We start from the raw sequence: 8682 nt of genomic DNA, 5'->3' as shown, positions 1-8682 counted from the left end.
TGAGGACCCACGAAATCAGCCTGGGATGTAAGAAGATCTGGATCTCTACAAACAGAATATCGCAGACGGTTGGTTTCGAGGCTAATAAAACAATTTCTAAGACTTAAAAAAAAAAACAGGTGAAGGGGATTAAGAGTATGTTTATTGTGATGAGCACTGAGTAATGTATAGATTGTTAAATCATTATATTGTACACCTGGAACTAATATAACAATTGAACTAAAAAAAATGTAAAACAATAGCAATAAAAAAAACCAACAAAAATTTATTTGGAAATTAAAACTAGAGGGGCGCCTGGGTGGTTCAGTCAGTTAAGCATCTGACTCTCAATTTCGGTGGCTCAGGTCATGATCTCAGGGTCCTAAGATTTAGCCCTGCGTAGGGCTCCATACTCAGCACAGAGTCCATTTGAGATCTCTCTCCCCTCTGCGCCTCCCCCTGCTCTCTTCCTCTCTCTCCTTCAGATAAATAAATAAATAAATAAATAAATTAGAAAAACTAGAAATACTATTTTTAGATGACTGTATACATAGAAACCCCAAAAGAATCAAGAATTAGAGATAACCAAGGATTTCCGTTAAATACAAACAGAAGAGGGTTGGAGAAAGAAACCTGGAAAACAGGAACATTTAAGGGATAGAAGGAGGAAGAGGAGTCCAAAAGAAGCCTGAGAGGGAAGAGCTGAAGAGACAGAGGATAATCATTGTAGAGTAATGTTCTTGGAGCCAAGATAGGATTTCAAGAAAGGAATGGCCAAGTCAGATCTGGATTGGAGCATCCATTGAGCCTGGTAATCAGAATTCAATAAACCTAATAAGACAGAGTAAGGAAATACTATTTAATAAATCTTGCATATGATATTCACAAAGTAGATGCTCATTGAGCAGCATCTTTGAGTAGCTTTGCTCAGAGTGAATCTGAGGACCAGCAGAATTGGCTTCATCTGGTAACTTGTTGGAAGTGCAGGATCACAGCTCCCATCCTCAGGGTCCTATTGAATCAAGTGTTACATATGCACGTTAAAGTTTCCAAAGCACTTCTTTATAGGTATTTAACAACATCCCCTCTTGGCTTTCTATAGCTGACTTTTTCAAATGAATGATCTATGCAGGCTGTTTCATTTTTTAACTCCTTAATGAAAATGATCTGGTTTCAACTCTACTGGAATGGAAGTTTATTCAACAAATATTTGTTGAGTTCCTATGTTCCAGACACTGTTCTAGACATTAGGATACATCAATGAATGAACAGGACAGAAATCCCTGCCCATCCTAACTAGTTCCTCATAAGATCACCAGGTAATAAATGATAAGTTCCATGAAGACTGATTTTACCTCCTCCCATTTTCCCCCAAATTATCCTTCTAGCAGCCCAGAGCCATGTGATAATAGCTGTACAAAACCAAAAACAAGCAAAACCTTTTTTGTCTAAAGACAAATATTCCCAGGTTGGAAAACCAAGCTTCACTGGTAATGAAGCCATTATTCTTCTCATTCCTTTTATCCTTGCCCTGAGTATCCCTGCTATAGGAATACCCCACTATTCCAAAGGAAGAGATTGAAGCTCTATGCCAGATAATAATGAGCATTCTTCAGGAACATTTTGCAAGTGACGTTACGACTTAGATATTGTTGTGATATAACAAAATTGAAATTTTTTTCACATACGGTTTGTATCGAGCTTTTATTTTAGAGCATAGTTTCCCCCTTTGATCTCCAGTTATTACTTACATCTTCAAATACCATACTGGAACTCAAACTAACGTGTTGCCACTTGGAAACAGAAAAATTAATATTTGTTTTATTATAACATAAGGTATATAAAAAATAATTCAAGAAGGAAAGAAAAAAACTTATAACAACAGTACAGCTTCTACCTACTGTATTACTGTAATAACTAACTTTTATTTTTTTAAAGTTCAACATGGATTATTTGTTATGAATCTACATTCATTTTGCTTTATTATAATTTATCTATATATTGTAATTGTGTCTTAAATTTAACATAAAAGTTTAAAATTTTTAAAAAACGTATTTATTATACTTTCAAAGGTTTAAAACCTCAGAGAATCAGTAGGTCTCAATCCACCTCATTTCTTGAGACTTCGTACTATACTAGTTGGCCTAATGTTTACAAAGGGATTCATTTCTTTTTTCAACAAAAGTTTTCATGTTCTTTATGTCCCAGCCATGATGTTCAGTTTTGAGGATAGAAAAACTGTTCAGGGGGCGCCTGGGTGGCTCAGTCATTAAGCGTCTGCCTTCGGCTCAGGTCATGATCCTAGAGTCCTGGGATGGAGCCCCACATCAGGATCTTTGCTCAGCGGGAAGCCTGCTTCTCCCTCTCCCACTCCCCCTGCTTGTGTTCCCTCTCTTGCTGTGTTTCTCTCTCTGTCAAATAAATAAATAAAATCTTAAAAAAAAAAAAAAAGAAAAGAAAAACTGTTCAGTGTATGAATGCAAGCCTTTTTAAAGGCCACTTTTGGAGAGATTTCTGTTCTTTACTATGACAAGTAGAATTTTTCTGTATTTTTCCTATTTAGGTGACTTACGGTGGGATGAAAATTTTTAACTTTTTTTTTTTTTTTCAGAGGAACACATGCATGAGCTGGAGGGGAGAGGCAAAGGGAGAGGGAGAGTGAGAATCTTAAGCAGGCTCCACACTCAGCGCAAAGCCCAACACAGGGCTTGATCTCACAACCCTGAGATCATCACCTGAGCCGAAATCAGGAGTCAGACGCTTAACTGACTGAGCCACCTGGGCGTCCCAAACATTTTTACCTTTTTATTTTAAAGTAATTTGAGGCTCACGGAAGAGATGCAAAGGTAGTTCCTAGGTACCTGTCACCCAGGTTTCTCTAGTATTAACATCTTACATAACCAAGATATAATAATCAAAATTAATAAATTAACATTGGTAATATGCTATTAATTTAGGTATAGGCGTTACTAGGATTTTGTCAGTTTTTCCACTAATGTCCTTTTTCTGTTCTAGGTTCCAGACCAAGATTCGATATTGCATTTAGTTGTCATGTCTCCTTAATCTCCTCTGCTTGTAATAGTTTCCTTAGTCTCCTTGTCTTTCAAGACCTTGGTATATTTGAGGAGCTCTGGTCAGGTATTTTACAGAATAGGTTCACCTGATGTTTTCTCATTATTATATTGAGGTAATGAACTTTTAGAAGAATACCAGTGAGGTGAAGTGGCCTTCCCAGCACATCATATCAGGAGATATATCATAGTGATATATGTCATAACTGGTGATGTTAACCTTGATCCCTTAGTTAAGGTGATGGTGACCAGGTTTCTCCACTGTGAAGTTAACTCTTTTCCCCCTTTATAAGTAATAAATACTTGGAAGGAGATACTGTGAGGTTATGCAAATATCTTGTTTCTTCTTAAACTTTCCCCCATTAATTATAGTTCATCAGTGAATCTTGTTTGCAGTAATTACTAAAGTGGTGTTCTATTCCTCTTGTTCCTTCTATATTTATTAATTGGAATTCTTTTTGTAAAGAACTGTCCCTGCTCTGAGGTGAACATTTTAAGTCTTTATCTTAGTAGAAGTAGCAATCTCATCACCATGGTAGCCCCTATAATATAGGCCAGGAATGTGTGGGGTAGAATGAATTTATTTATTTAACAAATCCTTTGCTTAATACTATGTGCCAGTAACTGTTAGGAACCTGGGGTACAACAAGGTGTAGTCTCTGCTCGAGACCTTATATTCTAGTCTAGTGTAAGATGAGGCTTAGATTTCTGTATTGAAGACTAGGTAGATTCCTCTGAGCATGGCATATGACCCCACAAAAGCCTTTGTAGGACCAAATAATACTTTATCTATCTGACTGATGTCCTTATTTTTAAACTTCTCTTCAGTGAGGATGCACTGGACTTCCTCCCCTCAACCTGTCTACCCCTCAACACTTCTAACCAGAAGTCTTCACTGTATAACTTCCCCCACCCAAATCTCACACAAATTTCTCTTGTTGGCCAACCATCACAGGGAGCCATACAGGGAAAGGAATTCTGGGAAATCAATTCCATTTTAGCTAAATTAACAAAGTTCAAAACCACTATAGATCATTTGACCATTTTACCTTCATTGAAATTTTCTTCTCCTTTGGCTTCATGACACCACTCTCTTCAGGTTTTCCTTTGGATTCCTTCCCTTCCTCTTCTGCTGTTAGCCATCTTCTTGCCAAGCTTTAAATGTGTGGTCCTCAGCCATTTTTGCTTTATACTCTACAAATTCCAACTAATTTTGTCCACTTTTATGGTTTCAACTACTGTTTGTATGCTGATGACTTCTAACTCCATTTCAACCCAGACCTCTCTTAGAAACTCCAGGAAAAATATTCATTTGTCTATCCTTAGGCATTTCATTTGTCTATCCTTAGGTAATTCATTTCTAATATGTCCAAAATTGAATTATTACCATTCCATCAAAACTGTTCTTCCTCTTCTAATCCCAATAAGGACCGAAAAGCAATTGCCCTCGGTGGGGGGAGTCCTCAATGATCCCCTCCCTACTTTACTCAACTAGTTCCATATTTTTTCTGAAAATCTTTCACTTAAAACACTGCTTCTTGGGGTGCCTGGGTGGCTCAGTTCGTTGGGAGTCTGCCTTCAGCTCCGGTCACAATCCCATGGTCCTGGGATCGAACCCTGGGACCCGTTCCCTGCTCAGCAGGGAGCTTGCTTCTCCCTCTCCCTCTGCTTCTCCCCCTGCTTGTGCTCTCTCTCTGTGTCTCTCAAATAAATAAATAAAATCTTAAAAAAAACCCACTGCTTCTTGTACCAATTTTGGTATTAAGATTCTTAGATGCAAAAAAAGAATTAATCTTGAGCTAGTCTAATCATAGTAGTAGTAACATTTAGTGGATTTGTACCAGTGCTGGGCACATCATAGGCACTTTAAAATGCAAGGGAATAGGAGCGTCTGGGTGGCTCAGTTGGTTAGGTGTCCAGCTCTTGGTTTCAGCTTGGGTCCTGGTCTCAGGGTTATGGGATCAAGCCCCCCATCAAGCCCCACATCAGGCCCTGTGCTCAGAGGAGAGTCTGCCTGAGATTCCCCTCACCCTCTTCCCCTCCCCCTGCTCAAGCACATGCATGCTCTCTCGCTCTCTCTCAAAGAAGTAAATAAAATAAATCTTTAAAATACAAGGGAATGAACATAATTGGATTGATGAGTAATATTTCCATTTTACAGATGAGTGAATTATAGACACTTCTGATTATAGAAGTAATAATAGAATGGGGACCTAGACTTCAGAGGCTTAATATCAAAATGCAAACATAATTTAAAAGTATTTTAATCAAGAGAGTCAAAGGCTATACTGCAAAAACATATTAATCCTGAAACCTTAGTGGTTTAACACAAGAAAGGTTTATTTCTCACTCATTGGGCAACTCTTCAAAGCAACTACTGTTGATTCTTATTATTTGCAATAGTTATGTTCTATAAAGTTGCCACAAACACTGAATTAGCAAATACTAAACCATTGCTCTTAGGGAAAACATGGGGTTAGGTTCCTACGAGCCTCTGGTTACCACATTTTCCACTGTAGATGGATATATAACCTTGTTTTATATATTGCGTTTTATATAAGGTGTTTCTGTTTGAAGACTCCTTATTTAATATATGTTGTTGATTCATTAGCACTGACCTCTCTGTCTCTGTCAACAGCACTACAACCCATGCCTAAATAAAGTTCATCCAACACATATTTTCTCTGTAAGGCACATCACAGCCTTCCTGTGCTTAGGAACACTAGAAAGAACTTTAGCACTAAGCGTAAGGGCCATTTTAAACAGTGAAATCACCAACAAAAAGGACAAAAATGCTAAACTTGCAGCACTAAATTGGTCATGAAAAGGACACTGACTTATAGTATGAGAAGGCAGTGGAGCATTGCGTATTTAATCTCAGCTGGGAACGTGCACATCAGGGGACTCAAATTTTTCACCACTCTGCATACGTCTGTGAGTGATTATGAAAACACTGCAAGTATTGATTTCGGTTCACAAATTTTAATGAGTAGGCTAATTCACAAATACAGAACTCATAAATAATGAGAATTGATTGTAAATGTTCTGGTATAATTTGGAGCTTGAGGCTACTTGGCCTTGTGACATTGCCATCTCAACTTGCAGTTTCTAGGTTACCTCAACAGGCAAGAGATTACAGGAGCATCATTCACTAGCTCTTAAAGTCTTTGGTCATTTACTATTCACTGGCCAGAACTAATCACCTGCCCCCACCCAACAGAAAGACATCTGGAAAATGTGGGTGGGGACTGCTTGGATAGCTAATGAGCAATATATATTTCAGTTACAAAAGGCAAATCAAAAAGGGAGAAAAATAATTGTACTTTACAAAGGGAAGATTGTGTTCTTGTCAGACAGAGTACCCTATGACAGGTTTGGGACAGTGAGGATGTTTCAGATTTCTCAACTTCTCCGGCTCCTCTTGGGTATCTCCATTTCAATTGCTAATTACAGAGCATTCCAGTCACCCCCACCAATCTTATCCATTTCACTTTAGCTAGCTACATGATTAATTTCTTGTTCTAGATTTCTGTAATTTCAGTTTGTTGTTTCTGTTTTTCTCTCTTTCTCTTTGATCATTCATAGATTGGTACTCTTCTCACTCGTTAGACTTTACCAAACCCCAGTTGACCCTTGAACAACATGGGTGTGGGTCCACCTATACATCATTGTTTTGTTTGTTTGTTTGTTTAGATAAATACAGTACTGTAAATGTATTGTCTCTTCCTTATGATTTTGTTAATAATATTTTCTTTGCTCTAGTTTATTAGAAGAATATGGTATATAATACATATAATACATAAAATATGCATTAATCAATGGTTTATGTTGTTGGTAAGGCTTGCAGTTAACAGAAGGCTATTAGTAGTTAAGTTTTTGGGTAGTTAAGATTTTTGACTGCACAGTGGTGGGTTGGGGGGGGTGCCCCTAATCACCTGCCTTGTTCAAGGGCCAACTGTATAAGCAGTAACCTGCTTATATCGAATAGCTTGCTATATTAGCTATAAACCCTAAATACTTTACCCTCAGTTGGCACGTAGTCTGAATCCTCGGTGGCAATAGGATTGCTTAACCAACCACTTGCTCCATCATCATGTGGACTGCCAAGAATTTCCCAGCCTGGGTTGAGGGAGTATTCATTGTTACTCTCTCTGAGCCAACTAGTTTCATACCTGTTCTAAAGGTCTTTTACTCAAGACACTACTTTCTGGTAAGAATTTCTGCATTAATTAGGGCTCTTTAGTTTCAAATAAAATAATTCATAGTGAGCTAGTCTGATAACAATAGTAGTAACATTTCGTGAATGTTTATTTTGTACCAGTGCCTGGCACGTGATAGGTGCTTACTCTTTGTTGGATGAATGCCACATGCTGTGCTAAGTACTTCAAGTGCATTATCTAATTTAGTCCTCTCAGTAAGTCTATGCTAGTATCTCTCCTTTTTATAGAACAGAACATTACGACACAGAGAGATTTAAAAACTGCCCACAACATACAGCTAGTAAACATTGGAGCCAGGATTTGAACCCAAGCCATCTCATTTTTTTTGCTATGCTATTAGCAAAAAAAGAGAATTTATCATAAGAGGGTTGTTACAGAACCAAGGGCAGAAATTCAAATGGATTGCATGATGGGCTGGAACCAGGAGATAGAAAACTATTGGGAATCCAGGCCATATTCTTTGATTCTCCTCTCTGCTTTCCAGACTAGATGTGGTAACTTTGATGGGCAAAGGGAAAATATTAGCAAAGGGGTGCAATAGATCATTTCACTAATCCTGACTTTTTATTTGCCTTGGAAAATCCTAGCACCGTCCTCAACTTTGGAGGCCTGGCCAAATCATTCCATTTTGGTGGGGTCTCAATTTCCTCATTTATAAAATGAGAAGTTTTTACCACAGGATCCCTCAGGTCACTTCCAGTTCTAAAATTCTACGATCCTAAGTGAACTTTTTAGGGCAGAAGCTCATTAATAATAGATTTGAATGTGTGGGCTTGGGGGATAGAATAGAGGAGGGTTCTGAGGAAAGAGGGACAGAATAATGGTTTAAGTGGAGCCTCAGTGTTGAATTACTATTTAGAGCTGGTATCAAGTAAAGGCCTTTGGGGATATATAAATGGAGGACAGAAAAGACTTCTCGTCTTGACCAGACCCAGTTATTCTGAATGGGATCTCTCTGATCTATGAGAAGTACTCTGTGTGGTGTGTGTGTGTGTGTGTGTGTGTGTGAGCATGTGTGCGTGTGTGCATGCATGTATGTGTGAGTGTGGGAAGTAGCCCCCTTGCACAGTGATTTAATCTGGTTTATCTCTTTTCTCAGCTCAGAATTTTCTACAGGGCTTTCACCTAGGCCACAGGAAGAGAGCCAGAGGGCAAACCCAAACATTTGAAAGGCCCAATGAGCAAGTCGCACATCCATAAAATGAGAGGTTTGGTGTATGGAACCTCTGAAGTCCTGCCCCATTCTTAGCATTTTGTGGTTCTTGGTACTGAATTGAAAGCAGCTCTCCTCTTCCTGAATGCTATGTCTTTGCACCAGACTTTGGCCTTTATTCCTCTTCTCTGTTTATACCTGGCTGCCCAGCTCCTTTTTCTGGGCCCCCTTTCTTCCTTGATTCTTCAAATCCTACTTG

This window comes from Phoca vitulina, unplaced genomic scaffold (genome assembly GCF_004348235.1).
Source record: "Phoca vitulina isolate PV1807 unplaced genomic scaffold, GSC_HSeal_1.0 scaffold20, whole genome shotgun sequence".
NCBI classification, from domain to species: Eukaryota; Metazoa; Chordata; class Mammalia; order Carnivora; family Phocidae; genus Phoca; species Phoca vitulina.
Note: the sequence above shows the minus strand (reverse complement) of the source record.